The sequence below is a fragment of the Dasypus novemcinctus genome, chromosome 16, assembly GCF_030445035.2.
Source record: "Dasypus novemcinctus isolate mDasNov1 chromosome 16, mDasNov1.1.hap2, whole genome shotgun sequence".
In the NCBI taxonomy this organism is placed as follows: Eukaryota; Metazoa; Chordata; class Mammalia; order Cingulata; family Dasypodidae; genus Dasypus; species Dasypus novemcinctus.
This window is the reverse complement of record NC_080688.1, coordinates 54,869,312-54,894,622: the sequence shown is the minus strand read 5'-3', so window position 1 is coordinate 54,894,622 and position 25,311 is coordinate 54,869,312.

The following is a 25,311-nucleotide window of genomic DNA, read 5'->3' as shown; positions in this document are numbered from 1 at the left end:
GGATGAACAGTGGCAGCCTGAGAAGCTCCACAGGGGCCTAAGAGGGAAGGCTGTTTTTCCTTAGGTTTTGTTTTACTGCTTGCTTGTGGGTTTGTTTGTTTTTTTGTTTTTCTTTCCCCTTTCTCCTCCCTCACACATTTTTTTTTTTAATTAGTTGCTGCTGACTTGTTTCTTATTTGGTGTGTTTCCTCTTCCTTGATTTCATCTTTTTTATGTATACCAATTTTGTCTCCTCATGGTATCTCTTCTCCTTCCTACAACTTTCTATCTTGTACTTTCTGTTGTTCTTACATTCCACGTCTTTGTTTAGTCCTTAATTTTCATATTTTTTATTTCTAACTCTTCTATTCAGTTTTATTTCTTGTATTAACTTATTTTCTTTTTGTCCTTTTCTCTTTCCCTCTTTCACCATTCTTGCCTTGTAATTCATTCTATATACTTTTCCATATTCGGGTTCCCATTTCATTGTAGGTAGTCTACTTTTGTATTCCTATTACTCTAAACTGCTTACATGAGTTAAATATTCATTTTCCTAAGTCTTATATGGATCCTCTTCTAGCTTTAACTATTATTATTACTATTACCCTTTTTCTTTTCTTACTTCTTTTGCTTTCTCTGATCCTAATCTTCTTCCTTCAAGGGTTCATAGACAACAACAAGGAAATAGAATAAGAAGAACAAAATATCAAAGAGAAAACTTAACACACACACAAAAACAGCAGCTAAATAAAACCCTAGGGTAGAGAGAGAAGCTAATCAACTGAATAAACCGAGCAAGATAAAAAGATGACCAGACAGCAACAAAAAATTACAAACCATGCCAAGAAACAGGAAGACATGGCCAGGTACAATAAGCAAACTGAAAACCAGGAAGAGATGCAGAATATTGAACAACTTATCAAATCTGTCCAAACAAATATCATGGGACAACTTAATGAAATGAAGGAAGAGATTAAGGATATTAAGAAGACACTAGGAGAACATATTGAAGAAATTGTAAATATACATAAGAAGATAATGGATATAATAGTGATGAATGACACAATCTAAGAAATAAAAAATACACAGGAAGTACAAAACAACAGATTTGAACAGGCAGAAGAAAGAATTAGCAATGTGCAACACAGCACATCTGAAATCAAACAGATAGAACAGATAAATAAAAGAATAGAAAAAAACCCGACATGGACTTAGGGATTTGAACTACAACACAAAATGCAAAAACATAGACATTATAGGGATCCCAGAGAGAGAAGAGAAGGGAAAGGGGACAGAAGGGGTGTTGGAGGATATAGTGACTGAAAACACCTCAACTTTACTGAGGAAGATGGATGTACAGGTCCAGGAAGTATAGCACACCCCAAAAGCTATAAATTCCAATGAGCCTACACCAAGATATATACCTGACTAACTGCTCAATGCTCAAGACAAGAAGGCAGCAAAAGTAAAGAGAACCATCACATACAAAGGAAACTCAGTAATATTAAATGTTGATTTCCCATCTGAAACCATCAAGGAAAGAAGGCAATGGTACGACATAGTTAAGGTACTAATAGAAAATACTTGCAGCCAAGAATTCTCTATCCAGCAATTCAGACATTCAAAATAACGGAGAGTTCAAAATATTCACTGATAAACAGATATTAAGAGAGTATCCCAATAAGAAATCTGCCCTTCAAGAAACACTAAAAGAAGTTCTGAAGGTTGAAAGGAAAATACAGGAAAGAGTTGGAGGAAAATGTAAGAAAAACTAGAAAGACAAAAGGAGAAATAAAAACAATATATGACATATGTAAATCCAAAGAAAATATGGTTAATGTAAGTAAATTCTTAAGAGTAATAGTACTGAATGTTAATGGATTAAACTCCCCATTCAAGAAACTCCCCAGTCATAGATTGGCAAAATGGATAAGGAAATATGACCCATCTATATGTTGTCTACAAGAAACCCACCTTAGAACCAGGGATTCAAGGAGGCTGAAAGTTAATGGCTGGAAAACAATCACAAGCAAACAATAACCAGAAAAGGGAAGGAGTAGCTATACTGTTAGACAACATAGACTTTAAGTACAAAACTATTGTTAAGAGACAAAGACAGGCACTATATATTAGTAAAGAGGTAATCTTTCAAGAAGAAAGAACAATCATAAACATTTATGCATCTAAGAAGGGTGCCTCAAAATACATGAAGCAAACACTGGAAAAACTAAGTGGAGAAATAGATGCCTCTACAATTACAATGGGGGACTTATAATACACCATTATCACCATTAGACAGAACATTTCAACAGAGAATCAATAAAGAAACAAAGATTCTGAGTAGTACATTGGAGGATATAGATGTAATAGAAATATACAGAACACTTTACACAAATACATCAGGATATATGTTCTTTTTGAATGCGCATAGACCACATGCTAGGCCACAGAAAAATTCTCAATAACTCAGAAAGATTGAAATTATATAAAGTAATTTCCCTGAGCACAATGGAATGAAGCTAAATATCAGTAAAAGCCAGAGAACCAAATTAGACACAAAGAAATGGAAGTTAACAACACACTCTTAGACAAACTGTGGGTCAAGGAGGAAATTTCAAAAGAAATCAATGACTAACTTGAAACAAATGAAAATGAAACACAGCATATCAACATCTATGGATGCAGCAAAAGCTGTACTGAGAGGGAAATTCATAGCCGTAAAGGAATATATCAAAGAAGAATGACCTAAAATTGAAGACCTAATCACACAAATGGAGGCATTAGAAAAAGAACAACAAACTAAACACAAAGAAAGTAGAAAGAAGGAAATAAAGTTTAGAGTAGAGATAAATGAAATAGAAAATAAGAAAGCACTAAAAAAAAAAATAAAACCAAAAGCTAGTTCTTAGAGAAGATCAATAAAACTGAAAAACCTTTAGACAAACAAAGAAAAAAGGGAGAAGAGGCAAATATACAAAATAAGAAATGAGGAAGAGGATATCACCACTGACCCCACATAAATAAAGAGTATCATAAAAGGATACTTTGAAAAGTTATATGCCAACAAGAAAGACAATTTAAAGGAAATGGGCAAATTCCTAGAAACACACAAGTTGCCTACATTGATGAAAGAACAAAATTGATTAACTCAACAGGCAAATCACAAGGAAAGACATAGAATCAGTCATTAAAAACCTCCCAACTAAGAAGAGCACAGGACCAGATTACTTCACAGGTGAATTCTGCTAAACATTCCAGAAAGAACTAACACCAATCATGCCTAAACTCTTCCAAAAATTGAGGTAGAAGGAACATTACCTAACTAATTCTATGATGCCAACTTCACCCTAATACCAAGCCAAACAAAGATGCCACAAGAAAGAAAAATTATAGACCAGTTTCTCTAATGACCTGTAGCAGTTTGATATGGTTATGAATTCCGAAAATAGATATTGAATTATGTTTGTAATCTGTTCTGTCCCTGGACATGATTAAGTTATGATTAGGGCATTGATTGGGCCACATCATTAGGGTATTGAGTGGGGATTCACAGATAAAAGGCATGGCAAAGGACAGAGTTGAGGTTTTTTTATGTTGGAATTTTGATATTGGAGTTTGATGCTGAAGCTTTAAGCGGGAGCCCTGGGAAGTAAGCTCACAAAGGAAAGAGAAGCAAGCCCCAGGAAGAGAGGAACCCTGAGTCCAGGAAGGAGCAAGCCCTGGGAAGAGAGGAATCTTGAACCCAGATAGAAGCAAGACCCTGGAAGGGTGGAACCCAGGAAAGCTGAACCCTCACAGACATTGGCAACCATCTTGCTCCAACACATGAAAATAGACTTTGGTGAGGGAAGTAACTTATGCATATGGCCTGGTATCTGTAAGCTCCTACTCCAAATAAATGCCCTTTATAAAAACCAACCAATTTCTGATATTTTGCATCAGGACCCCTTTGGCTGTCTAATACATGAACCTAGATGCTAAAATCCTCAAACAAATTCTTGCTAATCATGTTCAACAAAACTTCAAATGAATAATACACTATGACCAAAAGGTTTCATCCCAAGTATGCAAAGATGGTTCAAAATAAGAAAATCAATCAAGGTAATACACCACATAAACAGATCAAAAGAAAAAAAATCTCATGATCATCTCTATAGATGCAGTAAGAGCATTCAGCAAAATACAGCACCCTTTCCTGATATTTTTATCACCCAGCCCAATGTCCACTGCAAAAAATAGGAATAGAGAGAAATTTTCTGAACATGATAAAAGGTATATATGAAAAATCCACAGCTAACATCATATATAGTGGTGAAATACTAAAAGTTTTCCCTTTAAAATAAGGAATAAACCAAAGATGCCCTCTATCACCTCTCCTATTTAACATTGTGTTAGAAGTACTTGCTCAAACACTGAAGCAAGAAAAAGATATGAAAGGGATCCAAATTGGAAAGGAATAAGTGAAAATTTCACTATTTGCAGACAACTTGATCTTAGTCATAGAAAGCCCTGAGAAATCTAGAATAAATCTTTTCAAACTTATAAACAAGTTCAGTAAAGTTGAGGTTAAAAGATAAATGTGCAAAAATCAGTAGCATTTCTGTATACCAATAGTAAGCAATCTTTAGGAGGAAATCAAGAATAAATGCCATTTACAATAGTAAATAAAAAATCAAATACCTAGGAACACATTTAATTAAAGATGTAAATGACTTATACACAGAAAACTACACAACCACTATTAAAGGAAATAAACAGAAGAATATTCACTGTTTTGGATGACTAAATATCATTAAAATGTCTATACTACCCAACTAATCTACAGATTTAATACAATCCCAATAAAAATCACATAATGTTTTACCGAATTGAAAAAACTAACTATGGATTTTATTTAGAAGGGAAGAGACTCTGAATAGCCAAAGACATACTGAAAAAGAAAAATGAAATCAGAGGAATCATATTACCTAACTTTAAAACATATTACAAAGCTACATGGGTCAAATTTGCATGGTATTGGCACAAGTATAGACATACTGACCAATGAAACCAAATTGAGCAGTCTGATATAGGTCCTCAACAAGGCCATCAAGCCACTCAACTGGGAGAGAATGACCTCTTCAACAAATGATTCTTGGAAAAATGGATATCCATGTCAAAAAGAATGAGAGAGGAACACTACCTCACACCTTCTAAAAAATCAACTCAAGATGGATCAAAGATCTAAATATAAGAGTCAAGACCATAAAGATCTTGGAATATAATGCAGGGAAGCATCCATAGAACCTTGTAATAGGAAATGACTTCATGAACTTTATGCCCAAAGCATGAACAATGAAAGAAAAAATAATTAAATGGGACCTACCCAAAATTAAAACGTTTTGCATCTCAAAGGAGTTTGTTAAGAAAGTGAAAAGACAATTTACCCAATGGGAGAAAATATTTGGTAATCATATATATGACAGGAGCTTAATCTCTGTATAAAGAAATCCTATACCTCAAAAATGAAAAGACAAACAACTCATTGAAAAACAGACAAATGATTTGAATAGACACTTCTTCATAGAAGAAATACAAGTGGCTAAAAAGCACATGAAAAGATGCTCATCATCACTAGCTATTAGAGAAATGCAATTCAAAACTACAATGTGACACCATCTTACACCCTTTAGACTGGCAGCCATTAAAAAAACAGAGTTGGAGAGTGTTGGAGAGGATGTGGAGAAACGGGAATTCTCATCCACTGTTAGTTGGAATGTGGAATGGTGCAGCCACTGTGAAGTTCAGTTTGGTGGTTCCTCAAAAAACTAACTACAGGTCTGCCATATGACCCAGTGATTCCACTGCTGGGTATATACCCAGAAGAACTGAAAGCAAGGACACGAACAGGTACATGTACACCAATGTTCATAGCAGTGTTATTCACTATTGCCAAAAGTTTGAATCAACCCAAATGCCCATCAACAGATGAATGGATAAATAAAGTATGGTTTTGACACACAAAAGAATATTATTCAGCTGTAAGAAGGAATGCAGTACTAACACAGAGGATAACATGGATGAATCTTGAGGAACTTATGTTGAGTGAAGCAAGCCAGGCACTGAAGGACAAATATTACATGACCCCTCTGATATGAATTAAGAATATTGAGCCAACACAGAGAGCTAGGGTCTGAAAGATAAGTTGATAGGAAAAAGAATGGGAGAAGAAGTTTGTGAGCCAACGCCCACACAGGTGAAATTTATGATAAGGTGGAAGTGAATAGTTGTGTAGTGAAGAGATATGACAGGGGTGTAGGGGTACTATTAGACTGGGTGATGCAAGCTTGACAAGGTGCTAGAGTGGGGAAGATGGGTTGGTCAGTCCATGGAACTGGGGGGAGATTTGGGGGAGGGAGCAGTTGAACACTAGGGATTGCCGGGTACGTAGTTGAAACTACAATGTTGAAAAAACTCTTGGCAATATGGCAAGGAAGGGTTACTGGTTTAAGGTGTTGGATGGGGGAATTTGTGACAAGGTGCACTGGGGGCAGTCTTCTAGAGAATGTGCAAATGAACATTTTGTCATAGTGTGTTGTTCAGTGGGGGGAGACATACATAATGAGTGGAAAGGAGTTGGACTCCCATAGTGGGGAGGCCCAGTATGTTCTCAAACAAAGAAGATGGTGTCTCTTGAGAGCATGGGCAGTTCCTAATAGCGGAGGACAGACTAGTGTGTTAAACTCTCAGCATTGTTGCAAATATCTATGAATCTTGTCCTTCAGGGAGTGAAACCTGACTGTGGGCCATGAGGGGATGGGGGTGAGGAAGAGATAAAAGGAAGAGGGGGTATTTAGGGGTCAGTGGAAGTGTTCTGCATAATTTTGCAATGATGGATACAGGTCACATTAAATTTCATCAAAAATTTATAAAAGTGTATGGTCTAAAATGTAAAACATAATGTAAACTACTGATCATGGTTAGTAGCTATGTTTCAGTATTTATACATCAGTTGTAACAAATGTACCATCCACATGTAAAAAGGTTATTAACATGGAAGGGGGAAAAAGGGGAGGATGCTGGGTATATGGGAGTCCCCTATATTTTGTATGTGACTTTACTGTGATGTAAAACTTCTTTGAAGGCATAATTTTAAATAAAGTAAAACACTGGGGAAGAAATGGAAGAAAATGCCACTGTACAAACAAGAAAACAGTTATTACGGTGATGAAAAGCAAAACATCAAAAATTGTTTTATATTTTTCATTTTTTAATATCTGAAATTTTTGCTTGATTTTAGTTTCTCTAAATTATCATGTATTTTATTTCTTACAGTAAACCTATTCTTTCTATCTCATTTTCCTATTAATTGAATATTTCAATATACTTGGCTTCACTTTTGAAGAAGTTTTGAATCACAGAAAAGTTACAACTGTAGCAAGGGAGGATCATTAGTGTGGTATGTCAGTGATGGGGGAAACATGAGAGGAAGTTCACCTGGGCATACATATAAGGTATATAAATATGTTCAGATATTCATGGGGCATTGCCACAGTGGGTAGAGATTCACACAACAACCAAAAGCATACTGAATTCCCATCCTGGGGAACTGTGCCACATTCTATAATGGAGCATCAATAATCCCCCAAGTCAGAGACAATGAGTACTAAAGAAGGATGGTCCATTGATCAGCCCTTGATATTGATCCTTCACTTATGAGCCTTTTGCTCTTGAAATTATAACTTAGGCTAGTGTTGTAGGGAGCCTAGGAGTAGCCTCCTGAGAGCTTTCATGTTGCTCAAATTTGGCCACTCTCTAAACCACACTCAGCATATAAATGCATTGCCTTCCCCCCAGCATCAGACATGACTCCCAGGGATGAGCCTCCCTGGCATCAGCTGGTGATGCAATTGGAAAAAGACCTTGAATAAAAGGGGAAAATGGTAAAGACAAATGATTTTATATGGCTAAGAGACTTCAAAATGAATCAGGAGGTCATCAGAGAGGTAATGCTTATGCATGTCTCAAAAGGATCCCATAGACAGCCAAAGAAGATACTACCCCAAATAGTGGGGCTTCTAAGGGCTCCAAAGATATCCAGGCTCTACAGTCATGGCAAATAGCTCAGGAATTTGGTGCCTTGCTAGTGGGCTGCACTTTGGATTTTGTGCTCTTGAGTGTGACAGAGTTGGACTCAGATGTGACTTCTCTATACATGCCTCTTCTGTCCCTTTCATTGAACCTATAGTTGACACTGGAGTTGGTAGGTGTATGTCCCAGAGACTTGAATCTTTGTGCCAGCTGGGTCCTGAGCCTCAGCAGAGTTATAACACCTCTCCAGTTCATTGGACTCACCTAGGACAACTATCAAAGAGGTGAGGATGGACAACCACCACACCAAGGAACCAAGAGAGTCTACAACTACAAGCAGGAGAGTCTCATCCATCAGCCATATGAGATGAAGCCCCCCCTCTCAATTAGAGGTGGAGTGGGCATCACCATCCTGGAATCCTCAGGATTGGGGAATAAAATAGGGACTAGAATGGACTTAATGGTATTATACTATATACTTATTGGTATTCTAGCAATGGAAGAAATTATATCATTGATGTGAGACAGTGGCCACTGGAGTTGCTGAAGGCAGGGAGAGTGAAGAAGAGGTATAATGTAGGGGTATTTGGGGCACTGGGAATTGTCCTGAATGACATTGCAAAGACAGATACAGGCCATTATATACCCTGCCATTAGCTACAGAATCAAGTGGGTGAGAGTGTAAACTACAATGTAAACTATAATCCATGTTTAGTGGCAATGCTCAAAATGTGTTAATTAATTGCAATAAATATACCATGCTATTGAAAGAAGTTGTTAATGTGGAGATAAGTGGGAGGTGTGGGGAGTGGGGCATATGGGAATCCCTTATATTTTTTATCTAACATTTTATGTAATCTAAGTATCTTTGAAAAATAAATTAAAAATATATTTTAAAAAAACTATAGAGGCAGACACTCTGGGACCAGGACTTGCCATCAGATAAATGGGAGAGGGAGATTTGTCCCCTGGGAAACAAAAGTGACAAACAAACTCCTGTAAACAGGGAAACTCCAAAACAAAGAACAAGCAAAAGTCCTTGACAATACAGGGACCTAGAAACAGGGAAAACAATCACATTGCATTCACTTTGGGCAGCCTTCCTGATAGGAGAATTGAAGCCCAAAGAAATCTCTGTCTTATCACCAACTGGTTACAAAACTAAGGAAAAGAAATCTAAGGGATTTAATCCTAGAGTCAACATTTTACAATATTAAAATGTATAGTGTGCAACAAAAGTGTACAACACAAAGGAACAGGAAATAATAGCCCATCCTAAGGAAGAGGATACAAATACAGAAAATATCAATGAAGAAGATGAGAATGTGGATATACTGAATGAAGCCCTTAAAAATGATTTTAAAAATGCTTGAGGGGATTAAGGATAGCACAGATAAAGAACTAAACAAAATACAGATAAAGGAAAACAATGAAAGATCAATATGAGACTTAAAGGAAAGAGATGGAAATTTTAAAAAGGAGCCAAAGAGAACTATTGGAGTTGAAGAACATGATAACTGAAATGAACAATGCTCACAAAGATTTCCAAAGTGGACTGGAAACAGTAGAAGAAAAAATGAGTGAACTTGAAGATAAGACACTTGAAAAGAGTTAAGCTGAAAAACAAAAAGAAAAAGAAAAATTAAAAGTGAAAATAGCCTAAGACAGCTATTGGACAACATCATTTGCACCAATAGGTGCACTATCAAATCCCTGGAGGAGAAGAAAGAGGGGAAATGGGCAGAAGGAATAATCTAAGAAATAATGACAGGGAACAACTAAAACTTAGTAAAAGACATGACTGCCCATCTAAGAAGTTCACAAAATACCCAAAAGTATAAACATGAAGAAAAATACACACTCTCATATATTGCTTATGCTATCAAATGCAAACATCTGAACACAGATTTTCATAGCAGCATTATTCACAATTGACAAAAGGTAAAAGCAACCAAAGTGTCTCAACTGATAAAGGGATAAATAAATTGTGATATTTACATACAATGAAATAATATTCAGTCATAAAAAGGAATGAATTCCTGATAGATGCTGCAACATGGATGAACCTGGAAGACATCATGTTGAGTGATATAAGTCATATATAAAAGCACGAATACTGCATGACTTCACTGATTTGAAACAATCAGTATAAGCAAAATCAGAGTCACAATCTAGAATATAGGTTATCAAGGGAAAGACTAGGGACAGGGAATGGGAATTTAAAGCTTAAAACATACAGGATTCCTATTTGGAATGATGAAAATATTTTGGCACTGGATAGTGGTGATGGTAGCATACATTGGGAATGAAATGAACAGCTCTAAATATATATTTGAATATTAATAAAAGGCCAATTGTTATATATATGGTAATATAATTTTTTAAAAAATTTAAAACTACACAAACAGTGAAACCTAAGTTAATCCATATACTTTAATTAATAGTACAATTATAAAAATGTGCTATCATCAATTGTAACACACATTCCACATCAATGTAAGCTGTTTGTGGGGCAGTGTATGGAACTCCTGTATTTTATTTATCATTGCTTTGTAAACTCACAACTTCTCTAATAAAGGGTAAAAAAGGAAGGAAGGAGAGTTAGTTAAGAGACAAGAGTGGGGTAGTTTGCTACTTTAGGTAAAGAGAACAAAAAGGAAAATAGAATGTTGAAAGAAAAGTGTGTTAAAAGTAAAGCATGTTGGGACAGGAGTCCAAAAATAAATTTTGGTTCTCTCAAGGTACCTACTTAACAAAAGGCTTTACTATTTCTTCTCCTATACTCCTAAGCAACTGGAGTATAATAATGACAGTTAACACCTAAACAGCACTAATTACATGTCAGGAACTATTTTGCGTGTTTTACATTTATACTATCTATATTAACTTATTATATTCTCAAAATAACTCTATGAGATTAGGTCTTATTATTATCTTCAGCTTTCCACATGTTATACCTGAAGGAGAGAGAAATTATAAGACTTGGCAGAGTTGAGATTTGAACCAGGTGTTCTAGTTGTAGAATCCATGCTCTCAACATGTATACTATCTCTACAAAGACACTGATCAGGAAATATTCATAACTTCCCTTTTATTCATTTATATTGAGTAATATAGATAGTCCACTAGGAGTCCCAAAAGAGCTCAGTCTCCTGGATGTTCAAAGGTTTGTATTAAGGGGACAATAAGGTATATGATTTGGGAGGGAGTACTTGTTTATTTATGAAACCTACCTATAACAATTTTCACTAATCTTGTACTAAGTGAATTTAATCAGCAGATGCATGTGGTAACTCCTTCAGTAGCTTTGTGACTGAGGAATGGATCACTATGTATCTCAGTTGCCTGATTTATACATTAAGGGATTCGGCATAGGAAATACCCAAACCCTTCTAAATGGACGAGTCCATATTATAATACTGCAATGCACGTTTTACAGTTAGGTTACCACATACAACTTCCATTATCTGCTAGCAGATGAAATCCTCAATTAGGACAATCAACAGACAAAAAATATCTAGAATCTGTAAAGAAGAGTGATAAGAATAGATCACAAAGTTAAACATATTCCATTCTTGAGAAAAATAATTCCATCGAAGTGTTTTCAAATCCTGTCCACAAAGAGCCATGTGTAAAATAAATTCAATATAAAATATATTTATATTTTTGAAACCTCAAGATCATACATAATGGAGAATCAGTACCTATAAATAGACTTGAGTGAGGACTCTAAGTTCTATCTCAGCATCAAATTGACCCTGTCATATCTGCCCACACCTCTTCCAGAAGAACACTCCTCCAAATTAGGGGTGCCATCTATCCAAGCAAAAGGAAATCAAAAATACTCAGCCAACCTCAACAAGAACAGAGCTTTGCCATATCCTTTACATGCAACGCAGACTGTATAGGCAAGAAAAATGACTTGAAAAGCTCCTTGCTATGTGGTACAGCTGAGGACAGGTAGTCTCCTATGTTTTCTCTCCAAACCAATCATAAATTTTCCAAAGTAGCAGAAGCCATCTCTTTCCAGAGTCACCTAACATCTTTACTAAAAATATGAGAAGGACATTAGGATGGATGGTTTCTTTCTGCAAAGAATCTGAAGAAGTTAGAAGGATTATAAGGACATAATAGGTAAGTGCCACTTATCTTTTGGTCAAAATATATTGCAGGATAGCACAGTATTGTAATCTCTGCTGATTTAGCAAATAATGTCCTTCATGGGACATTCATGTTTGAAACATTCCAAATATGTCTCCCTAACATGGCCAGAATGTGTCATGGCTGCTAGCCTGGCATCTAATGGTGATTCATTGAAATGTTTTGCAAATGTGATTTGTGTGGGAGTCAAATGGAAATCAGTTTGGCCCCATCCCTTATATCTATATCTCTCTATATATATTTGGCTTTGACATTAATCAAATTACTCTGTCCTAACAAAGCTTTTTTGTACCAAGTAATCTCAAGCGACAGTGCATAGCAATGTGTATAATATGAAAGGAGTTGAATGGCTAAGTAGTCAGCTTGACAGTATCTCTGAAATCTTTTATTGCATATATTAGAGAGTTAAACATTGCAAGCTGCTTTTCCTGTGAGACCCAATAACTAAAGAAAAAGCCAGGTTTACTCAGGATTAGACTGGTTTTCCTTTGTTTTCATGCCAAAAAGAAAAAAGTCTTGATTAGCTTATAGAAGGCTAAATTTGCATCTGTATGCTTACAGGGATAAAACTCTTTTCTGCTAGAAATCCATTTTCAGAAGGATTCTCTTGAGCTAGATATTTCATTTGACTCTTCTGTCTTCCAAATTAAAAACAACTTTATTTTCATTTCTGACTTTGTAAATGAGAATTTTATCCACTTCATGAGAATGACTCATATATGAATCATACACTTTGGGGATCTGCTGAATTGAAAAGTCTTTTTGTTTGCTGTTTGTTTTTCTCATTCCGGAAGCAGCTCTTGTGCCCAACTCAGCTCTCCTGCATATGTTGGTCTGGACACACTCTGGTAATCAGATGAAAATAAATGATAACAATGCCAACAACAATGGCAAAGGAGAATGAAGAGGAGAAAAGACCTGCCAGGTCTTGGATGTATCTGTGACCAGAAATATCAGTGTATTGATGTATTGAAAAATGTATCTATCTATTTTCAAATATATACCTGAAACCAGAACTTCCATGATATATGTTGCTTCCTCATCTTGGGATGGAGTTTGTTTTGGGGATGAATGTGTAATAAGTCTTCTAGAATTTCTACGATTTTCTAAAAAATTGATTCATTTCCTCAAGGTAACATACTTAGACTCTGATTCAAGGTACTGTGTTTTCTCTGTCAAATTTTCTTTCCTGAAAGCTAAAATCACATGACATTCTTACATTATAAGGAGAACCACAGAGGCAACACCAAATCCAGAAATAATTCATTGATTTTATTTAACAATGAATATATAGTGCCAGGTTCTAAGTCTTTACCGGTGTTGACTCATTTGATCCTCATAAAGCTGCTAGAGGGTAAGCTTGATTGACATCTTCATGTGAGGAAGCTAAGGAGCAGGCAGTTTAGGTAACTTGCTCCATTCACACAGGTAGGAAATCTCAGAGCCTTACTTGACACAAACCGTCTGACTTCAGTCTATTATCTCAACTATACTATTCTGGGAAACTGCACTGAGAAATTAAAATGTAAAGAAAAAGCATAGGATTGGTTAGAAACAATATCCCAGAGATTGATAAATGAGTCTTCTGGAAATTATCTTCTCTACCCATCATTTCCATTATTTGAAATTATACTGTTAACATTCATTGTAGAATTACATTATTTTAGAGTTAAAACCCACATTAGGTTTTCCTGCTCTCTTGGCAGATGATAAACTGAAAACCAGAGCAGTTGAACAACTTATCTGACGTGACATGCAAATAAATTGCAAAAATAGAAATCTATATTCTTCCTCCCTACTTTAGGGTAAATATCCAAGAGGAATTGGGGGGGGGGGTATGTGTTATAAATACATTGAAGAGAAACAATTCTAGATATTTTATGCATATTAAGATTTTACTTGCTTCAATCATTCATAAATTGGGCACACTACAAAAGCAATCTAATGGCACTTTTTGAGTTGACAGTATAAGACTGTGAAGATGTATTTGATATGCTCGAGAATGAATGGACCATATGGAGAATAAAGAAATATTTCAAAAGACAGCCTTACTTCTGTATAGGGGATTGGGAGTTAGAGAGGAGTGTCCCATTTTACTTTATACATTTTGTGTTTTTAGCTTTTTATATGTATTTAAATTATTTTATAATTAACATAAAGTGCTACAAATGAAAAATTAGGAAGAATGAAGAGGGAAGATACGAAGTGATAAACATTGATAAGTAAAAAAAAATGTGACCTAGAAGGAAAAATAAACATCATTTTTCAACTTTTAATTTTGAACCTGTTACGGAACGCTGATATGCGCCTCATTCAGGTCCTATAGCATAAGTATTAAAACATGCAAGTTAACATTTATATAAATGTACCATTAATAAAACTACACCCCTTATTTGAATTTCAGCTGTTTTTAACTAATGTCCTTTTACTGTTCCAGGGTGCCAAGTTGCATTCCTATGTTATGTCTTCTTTGGCACTTCTAATTTGTAACATTGCCTCAGTATTTCCTCATCATTCATGATGTTGATGCTGAAGAATACTGGCCATTTAGTGTCAAGAATTTCCCTCAATTTGAGCTTGTCTGATGTTTTCTCATGATTAGCTTGATGTTATGCATTTTTTTTTGGCAAAAATGACAGAGAAATGCTATTATGTTCTTCTCAATGAAGATCCAAGGCATCGTGATACCAGTATGTCCTACTATTGGTGATTTTAAACTTGATCACTTGATTTCATTAGTGTCTGCTTACATTTCTCCACTGTAAAGCTACACATTTTCCTTCTCTAGTTATTAAACATTTTGAAGCAGTTACTTGGAGACAATACAAGTCCTGTTTCTCCCTAGGCTTTCACTCACTAATTTTATCATCAATCAAGGGATCTTGTCTAAAAGATCCATCAATCTGTTGTTTGCCTAATGTTGATGCTTTATTTCCACTTTCTTCTACATTTATTAATTGGAAATCTTCTGTAGGAAGGAATTCTTTCTTTTTCCCCCATTTACTTATTTATATGATTATATCAGTATGAACTCATAAATACATGTTTTACTTTGGGGTTTAAAATTCAGTTCTTTCATTATTTATTTTGTTGGAAAAAGACTCCAACTTTGAGGCATTAGGCACTCCTTCAGGTTGGTTCCTATATCCTTTAGACAAGTACCATCATTTCTTGAGTACTTCTTTACTTTCTCGTAAAGATGTTCCAGGCTCATTGTGTAATTTCTCTTCCCCAAAGCTGGGATTGACCAGTTACCGAAGAATTCATGGTTTCTTTCAGTGGAGAATGATTTTTGGTAGCTAAGATCTTGTGCTAGTTGTGCCCACTGCTGTGGGGTGCCATTGCCTCTAGGTCTTCTCAGGAGAAAAAACTAGGAAATGTGTGTTTGCACACTAACTCATGCATCTATACCTCCCTGTCCCTGACTATCTGACTCTCTCTCTTTCTGTCTGTCTCTGTCTCTCCTGTGCTGCTACCTCTAATTCCAATCCAACAGCACAGGGTTAATTTTAACTTTTCTTAGTTTTTCTTCTTTCCTTCTTTGCCAATTTTCTCCAATAGTGAGAAATCGGCAAACCTGGTTTTTAAAGACTTCAATATATTTACTCTGTTTTTATATACTACTGTGCACATTAAGTAACTTAATTGCTAACTTACACTCCAAGGAGAAACACATATACTAACTGGATACTGCATTTATGTACAGTTTTATTTGTCTTTGTGCTTACATCATTCAATTAATATATATTTCCAAAGATACTTAATTTAGGTATTTTCTTCCCTACCTTCAGTGTGATTATGTTCTTCATTTGAGGTAGAGTTAGGGTCATTTCTGAGTTTGCAATACCTTTTCCCTCCTTCCCCCCCACCCCCATCACATTGTGCCTGGCATCAATTGTTTATTTTGGATATATATATATGTGAAATGAAAGTGAAACAGTACTTTTCTTCCAATAAGCAGAGATATCCAAAAAGTTGTAATCAGAGAAATATCATGCCCTCCTCATCCCTTCTACCCCAAACTCATTTCCCCTTTCTCTTTTTTTACCATCCCTTTTGCACCCAGCTTCCTGGTGGTAACTTTAGATTTTGGCTTATCTTTCTTATATTTCTGTTGCATAGATGAGAAGATAACTGCATTTCCCGATAGCCCCTTCTTTCCTATATGAGGGGAAGCAAACTATCGAAACTTTATGCTTCCTGCTTTTACCTCGCAGCCTGTTTTCAGAGTCATTCTATACCTGATTTTTAGACATTTTCTTCATTCTTTTTCATGTCTATACAATACTCCACTGTGTGGCTATACCATAGTTGATTCAATCACTTTTTTAATTCAGGTTTTAAAGTTAGCAACAATATTTTTAAACTGCAAACAATACTAGAGGAAATAAATTCATATATATATATATATATATATATACACACCCACACATATACACATACACATGTGTGTGTGTATATATATATATATACACACACACATAGATATATCCATATTTTTGGAGGTATATCTGCAGGGTAGAAACCTAAAAGTGGAATTTCTGGGCCAAAAGGTAAGTGCAGTTTTGTTACATATTGCCAAATTTGCCTCCTGAATGGTTGTACCAATTTCTACCCCACCAGCAATATACTAGAATACCTATTTCCCAAGCTTTGCCAACAGAATATGGTCACATATTTTTTAAAGTTTTGTCAGATATATAAGAAAGGGTGTCTCATTATTATTTCAATTTGCATTTTTATAATTGTGAGAATGAACTTTATTTCATATGTCTGAGGGTCAATTTTATCTCTATTTTTGTGGATTGTCTGTTCATGTCTTTTTTCCCATTTTTATATATTTTTTTTGATTCTTTGTTACTCAGTTCTCAAGAGGTTTGTGCATTAGTGACATTATCCCATTGTTGGTGGTAAGTGTGGTGAATATATTTTCTGCATCTGTCATTTGATATTGGCTTGTTCGATGAATTTCTGTCATACATTTAAAAAAAATGTTTATACTTCAAATTTTTTCAACTTTTTTCTATTATTTTTTCTATTATTACCTCTTGGTTTATACAAAGGTTAAAGAAGAATAACATGTTACATGATAGCACTTGCATAGTTTCATTTTGTACAATAGATCCCTAATCTATTTGAAATTTAACCTCATGTAAGGTGTAAGTTATGGACCCAATCTTATATTTTTCAAATGTCTACTCATATGTTCCAGCGTTGTTATTGATTTTTTCAACTGAGTGATTTAAAGTGACAACTTTGTCATATAATAAATTTCTGTATGCCATTGGGTTTATTTCTGGACTTGTTCTTTTTTGCTTGTCTATGTCTAATTGCATGCCAGTGCTACAGTATTTTAACTATACAAGTTTAATACTATATTCTAATGTCTAATAATTTTTGTTGCCCTTCATAATTTTTCTTTTCAGTGTCTTCTTAGCTTTTCTTGAATATCTGTTTTTCCATCTGAATTTTAATAGCTACTTGCCTAACTCCATAAATAGCTTGTCATTTTATGAGATTGTATTGAATTTTATAAATTCATTAAAGAAGAAATGATATCTTTGCAAGCTGAGTCATCCTATCCTAGAATAGGGGATGTCTTTCCACTTGTTCAAGTCTACTTTAGTTTCTAATTAATTTTTTTAATAATTTCTTTGTATATGACATTCACATTTCTTTCTTAAATTTATTCCTAAATGTTTAATTTACTCTGTTTTCATTGTAAAAAGGGTATACATCACACATACTCATAATTTAAAAATTATAGACTTCAAATATTAGAATTTGCATTGAAGTAATTGTAAAAATAATTGTGATCACATTTAATTAAATAAGCTTGAAAATATTTGCAGCAGCGAAAAAACTTAAAAGTAATGAAAAACAAAAATAAGCATAATTTATAGTAGTAAGTAAAATTAAATGGCTCTCTGCATTGGGGATTGTTGAGAGCAACCCCTTTCTGAAAAATGAGAGGGACTTTACAGACACAATTCACCACAGTGGCTTCTTCAGAAAATGGAACTGGAATGCAGCCTATGTAATTGCTGTTAAGCAACACCTCAAGATAAGCCATTTCCCAAAAGTATAGGTAGCTTATCAGAATTGAAAGCACACCATACTAATCAGTGTATATATGTTACTCCCCTGGTAAGACCCTCTGATAGAATAAGGAACTTTAATGTCAATTAATCATTAGAACCCCCAACTTGGAAATTCCCTAAATGCCTTTCTAAGCAACTATGACTAGATGGATTTGAGACTCTCACTCCATTCGCATTTGGAAATCTCCCTTCTCATGAACAGGTTTTCTTTCTCAATAAACTCCTTTAATGTTTTAATTATGTGTTAATATTGTGGTTTGTTTTTATTTTGTTTTTGACACTAAAAATGTAAGATGGAACAAGTAAAATTATGTATTTAATGAACTAATTAATAGCATATTAGATCTAGCTAAAGGTAGAATTAGTGAAGAGTCATTAAAAGCAATAGAGACCTAAAGAATTCTCCCAGAATGTAGCCTAGTGACATAGAGGGGAAATATGAAAGAGATATTGAGGAAAAATGCCTAAAACTACCTAATTGGTTGCAGATATGCATAATGAGGAAACATTAATGTTAAAAAAATTATGGTAGAGAATTTATCAGAACTGAAAGACAAAAATCCACATATTGAAAACCCCAACAAATCACAGGGAGAACTAAAAAAAAATCTAAGTCATGAGTTATGTATATTAGCGTTCTAGAGTTATTCTTTAGAATAATTAAGAGAAGAAATTTAAACTTTATAATAACAAAGAAAGGAAGATAACCTTAAAAATAGCAGAGAAAAAAGATTATTTGCAAAGACTTAGAGATATCTCAAGGGAAAAATAAAACAGAGGAATGAGAATTGTAGTGTACTGAGAGAAAGTGACTTTAACCTAGAATTGTACAAGCAGAAAAAGATTTTGGCAAAGAAAGATAAATAAAGATTTTTTTGATATGTATATAAAAAGAAGTGCATTTGCCTCCTAACAGTTTTCAGTAAAGGACATCATTGAGGCATAAAGAAACTATCTAAATATAAGGTGTGACGAAGACAATCAAAAAAAAATAAAGGAAAAAAACAAATAAATATAAGGCATGACACACAAACAAGAATAAAGAACAAAGAAAATGATTATTGTATTATTAAGTTAACATTGTGACTGTATAAAACAACAACAATGGAATGTGATTAAAAATTAGACAGAATTAAATTATACAATATCAAAGTATTTAAATAATGATGCAATGAAGTGTGATAAAACCTGTGTTATTTCAGGAACAAATACAAAGAAAGCTTATAAATACAAGAATTAAAATACAAGAATGAAAAATATATACTGAGCAACTATGAAGGAAAATAGAGCTGGTGCAGTTATATTAATATCAGACAAGATTTGATATGTTAAAAAGAATTACTATGGTTTGAAAATGCTACTTCACAAAGGAAAATCTATCAATTCAATATTATTATGTACCTAATAATATGTCAAAATATACAAAGCAAGTATTGAAAGAGTTAGAGGAGAAAGAGGTAATAACTTTCCAAAATTAAAGACAGACATCCAACCACAGGTCCAAGAGCACCAAACAGATTAAATAGAAAAACAGGTTAGCTAGAAAAAAGATTTTAAAAATTTAAAATCAAAATATCAATACACATAAAATTTACCTAGGCATATAATATTTCACCTGCAGAAAATCACAAAGAGAAAATCTTGAAGAAAATCAGGAAAAAAACCACTTTATCTATAGTGAATCGTCTACAAGAATTACATCAGAAGTCTTGCAAACAGTTAATATAGTGAATTCTTTGTAGTGTTTGGAAAAAATCCTAGAACTCTGTATACAGTGAAATTATTTTGCAGAGTTGAAAGAAAAGTAAGAACTTTCTCAGACTAACAAAAATTGAGGGAATTAATTGCCAGCACAACTGTCTCAAAGTTAAAAGTATTTCAGAGAGAAGGAAAATGATACATGTCAAAACTCACATCTACCTAAAAAATAATTTCAGAGAAGGAATAAATAATGGTAAAAAAATATTTTATTGTATTTATTTTGAATTGATTTAAAACATTAGCATCTTAAAGCAATAACAGAAATGATATATTTACAGCATACTGATAAGTGAAATGAATATCAATGTCATGAGAGAGAGTAGGAATTGTTAATACTCTGCTATAAGGTGCTGTTTTAGTTTGCCAAAGGTTGCCAGTGCAAAAATACCAGAAGTGTGTTGGCTTTTATAATTGAGATTTATTAGGGTAAAATCTTGTATTTCTGAGGCTGCAAAGAATGTTCAAATCAAGTCATCATCAGAGATGATTTCTCACTAAAATTCACTGCTGTAGGATCCTAAACTCCTGTGGCAAGGCAAAATGGTGGCTTCCCCTTGCTTCAGACCTGCTCTGCTATTTCCAACCTCCAGCCTCTCTCTCAGCCTCTCAGGCATTCTCTATCTTCCTGCAATCCTCTCTCTCACATGGTACGATGTTTGTGTGTTTTTACTTTCAGTTCTCAGTTTATAAGACCCCAGCAAGAGGACAGAGACTTAACCTGGGTTATGCCTCACTGACATAGTCCATCAAAGGCCTTAAATGACCTAATTAAAAGTTATCTAATCGAGGTTCCTTAACTGAATCTAATGCAGTCAAAGAGGCCATCACTCATAAGAATGGATTAGTTCCAAGAATATGATTTTCTGGGATTCACAAACGAACTTCCAACTGTCCTAGGTGCCTTTCCTCTAGCAAACTATTAATAGAAGATGAATTTAGATTATTTTTAAATCTATTATTGTAAACCCAAGGTCACCCACTAAAGGTTCTTTGAAAAAGAAATACATATAAATTTTATGTCAAAGAGATAAAATTCTATCATATAAATTGCTCAACCAAAACCAAAGAAAGAAGAAAAGGAAGGAATTTAAAAGGAATCAGAACAAATGCAATGAATTACAAAGTAACGGTTGCTAAAATTATGGATTTTAACCCAAATATATCAATGATCACTTTAAATATGAATAGTCTAAAGTCTAAATATATTTTCAGATTGGATGAAGAAACAAGCAAATAATAAAATAAAACTATTTGCTGTGTATAAGAAACACATGTGATGTTTCACTTACTGTATACACTTGCCTAGGTTATGGTACTCAGTTGTTATTTGTTTAAACACTAGTCTAGATGTTGGATGACAGTATATTATAATTGCAACTAGTATATACAATCATTTGACTCGAAATAAAGAAGATTATTTACCACGTAATATAGGTGGGTCTCACCAATTCAGTTGAAGCCACTAAGAGCAAAAACAGATTTTCCAGAGAAGAAATTCTATCTTAATGCTGCAGCATGAAAATCCTATCTGAGATAGAGATGGGTGGCAGTCCAATCAAGACAGCAGAATCTTGTGTCATTCCCCACAGAATCTTTGAGCAAACAGCAAGAATTGGCAAGAACACCTTTCTCAAAGCTCAAGAAAATAGTTATAGACTGCAGTAACAGGATGAATGTCAAATCAAGATAAAAGCTATTTAAAATCAATAATATCTTCGTCTATCCCACACACTAGGATCCTTGGTCCTGATTTCAGAGAAAGCACAGTAACTCTCATGCACATATTGGGAAAATACATGTATGGCCCAATCTGTCTGGCATTTACCTGAGAGACTCATTGTCACAGAACTTGCCCTGCATTTAGAAAGCAGCTCACTGAGCTCTCCTATAGACAACTATCAGAGAGCAGTTAAGCTATCTTGTCTGAGACTGCTGGCTATAAGGCGTACAACACAGTGCCAGGAACCATAGGGAAACTGTTTTGTAGAGAAGATAAGAAATTCATATCTGTGTAAACATTGGAATTCCTAGGGCCACACAAGTATGCCCAAGACAATACAGATACACAAAGAGGATCAGGAAGGTCCCCTATGCTTTGACCTGAACCTTTTCTCCAAACTCATTGTATGGATAAACCCTGAAGGAGGATACTCACACAGCCCAATCTGCAAAGATTGAGAAGGATGTTTTCTTCTTCCTCCTCTTCTTCTTCCTTAATGACCACCTACTTCTCGTCCTCCTCCTCTTGTAACTCCTAGCATTCAGGAAAAACTCTATCATAGTACTAGCTGAGTATAAGCTTCAGAAACAGACACTTCAGAATCTAAATTCCAGCAGTAACACATCAAAATATCAAAATGTCCAGGTTTCAATAAAAGGTTAAAAAACATACAAAGAGACAGGAAGTGATTGTCCAGGAAAAGTATTAGATTAAATATTAGTAACCATCAGTGAGGAGTACCACATTTGGCACAATAAGACAAAGACTTCACAAAAATGCCCTAACTATACTTAAAGACCTAAAGGAAAATATGGAGAAAGAACTGAAGGAAATTAAAACAAAACAAAACAAACAAAAAACCAATAGGTGACTACAAAGAGAAACAGAATATCAATAGAGATATGAAAATTATGAAAAGCAACCAAAGTTGAAGACCACAGTTACAAAAATTAAAAATTCCCTAGAGGACTTCATTAAAAGATCAGAAATGACAGAAGAAAGAATCAGAGAACTTGAAGATGAAATAATTGAAATAATTCAGTCTAAGGAGCAGAAAGAGAAAAGAATAAATAAAGTAAGGAACCTGTAAGATATAAGCATTATGAAAATATGAGAAGGAAGACAAAGGGGCAGAGAGAATATTCAAAGAAATAATGGCTGAAAATTTTCCAAATTTGATGAAATTTGTAAATAAATACATCCAGGGTGTTCAACAAATGCCAAAAAGCATAAATAAAAACAGAACCACATTGTGACAAACTCCAAATCAAACTGTCTAATGACAAAGATAAAGAGAAAATTCTGAAAGCCACAAGAAAGAAGCAATGTGTCACATGTAAAGAAGCCTCAATAAGACTAAATGCTCATTTCTCATTAGAAACCATGGAGGCAAGAAGGCAATGGAATGACAAATTTAGAGTCCTGAGAACAAAAAAAAAGAAAGAAAGAAAGAAAGTCAATGAAGAATTCTGTACCAAGCAAAAGTGTCTTTAAAAATGAGGAAGAAATTAAGACATTCTCAAATAAGCAAATGTTAAAGGAATCTGTCACCAACAGACAGGCCCAGCAGGAGATATGAAAGAGATATACAGGTTGAAAGGAAAGAACAAGAGACAATAAATCAAAGCTGCATGGAGAAATAAGGACCTCTGGTGAGGTTATGAACATGGGAAAATAGAAATAAAACAAAGCACACAGAAGAAAAGAAATAAAAGTTAGAGTGGAAATCAATTAAATTGAAATGGGAAAGCAATAAAGAAAATCGATTAACCCAAAAGCTGGTTCTTTGAAGAGATATATCTGAAATAAACATGATCTGGATAAAATAATATTATAAATGAGAATTCTTAAAATATCATGACAATGAATTTGCCACAAGCAAAAACATGAAAGACATGGCTAAAATAGTCCTTAGAGTAAAATGCATAGCTTTAAATATTTATTTGAAAAGAAGAAACTCTGAAATTCAGTTTGGCTTCCATCTCTAGACCTCAGACAAAAAAATGCAAAATAAATCAAATGAAGAAGAATCAAAGAATTAATAAACATAAACAGCTAACATGATGAAATAGAAATTAAATTAAGCATATACTAGAAAACATCAGAAAGGCAAAATTTGTTTCTTTATAATAAACAATGAATTTTATAAATTTTAGACTAATTGTCACAGAAATCTAAATATAATGTAAGTAAAACAATTTAGGGAAAAAGAGGAAGCAAATAATTAAATTTTGTAATCTTTAAAAAGAAAAGTTTATTATAAAAATTATGAAAGGTTAACTTTGAAATTACAATGATATGGGTAAATTCTTAAAAACAGAAACATTAAAAAAGCAACAGATACATTATCAATACAGCTCAAGAAGAAATATAAAACCTGAATGGATCAAATACTTAAAGAAAATGAATGAAGAGTTAGACATCTCCACACACACACACACACACACACAAAACAGCATCAGAGATTTTAAGCAGAAATATTATCAAAATATTTTTCAAACAATTTTCTTATTGTATAAAAACATTTTAGTATAGTGAAAAGGATACATTCCTTAACTCATGTTATGATGATAGTATGACTTTGATATGAAAAAGTAATAAAGAAAACGTAAGCAAAAATACTAAAGGTTAATTCTAATCTTCAGCATTAGCGCTAATGTTTCAGCAACACATTAGCACTGAAAAGACAGCAATGGATAAAGGCAGTAATACCTGATAACCAACGCGGATCTGCTCTAGAATTGCCAGAGAGGTTTAACAGTAGAAAATATGTTTAGACTGGATCATTAAACAAACAAACAACAATTTAAACTATAGACCCCAGGTTTCTCTCATCTCTCCCATAGCGATTAAAATTGTGTTACTGGTTCAAATATAATAATGCCTGATTCTCCTCTCTTTTTGGTAATTTTAAAACTTTAGTTTATTAAAAAACAATTAACAAGAACAAAAACATTGCTTACAAAACTGATTAAAATGCTCCATTCACAAAAGTTTGATATTTAGCTGGGTAGGGCAGACCAAATTGCAATTTTAACAAGCACGTTAATTTACTTTACATTTTTGAGTTTGTAGAAATGCAACTGGCACTTGGATATGAACCCCAAATTCTTCTACCTTGTATCAAACTCCCAATATTTTTAAGTTTTTCTTTATATATACTTTTGTATTTTATCTTCAGACAATTACATGATGTGTAAATAGTGAGAGTAATATTTCCACCTTCCGAATGTCTATCCTTTTTTGTTCCTGTCGTATCGTTCTGGTTAGTCATCCGAGTCCAATGTTAAACTGAAGTAGAAATAGATGACATTCTTGTCTTGTTCCTTATTCTAAAGGAAATGTTTTAAGTTTCTCCATTCAGGATAATATTTTGTATTGGATTTTTGAAGATAACCTTTTATTTTTAACCAACTTAAGGAAATTTCCACCTATTTCTACTTTTTAAAATGCTTTCAATCAGGGATTTATGTTGAATTTTATTAAATCAATTTTTCAGCATCTACTGTGATGATTGCA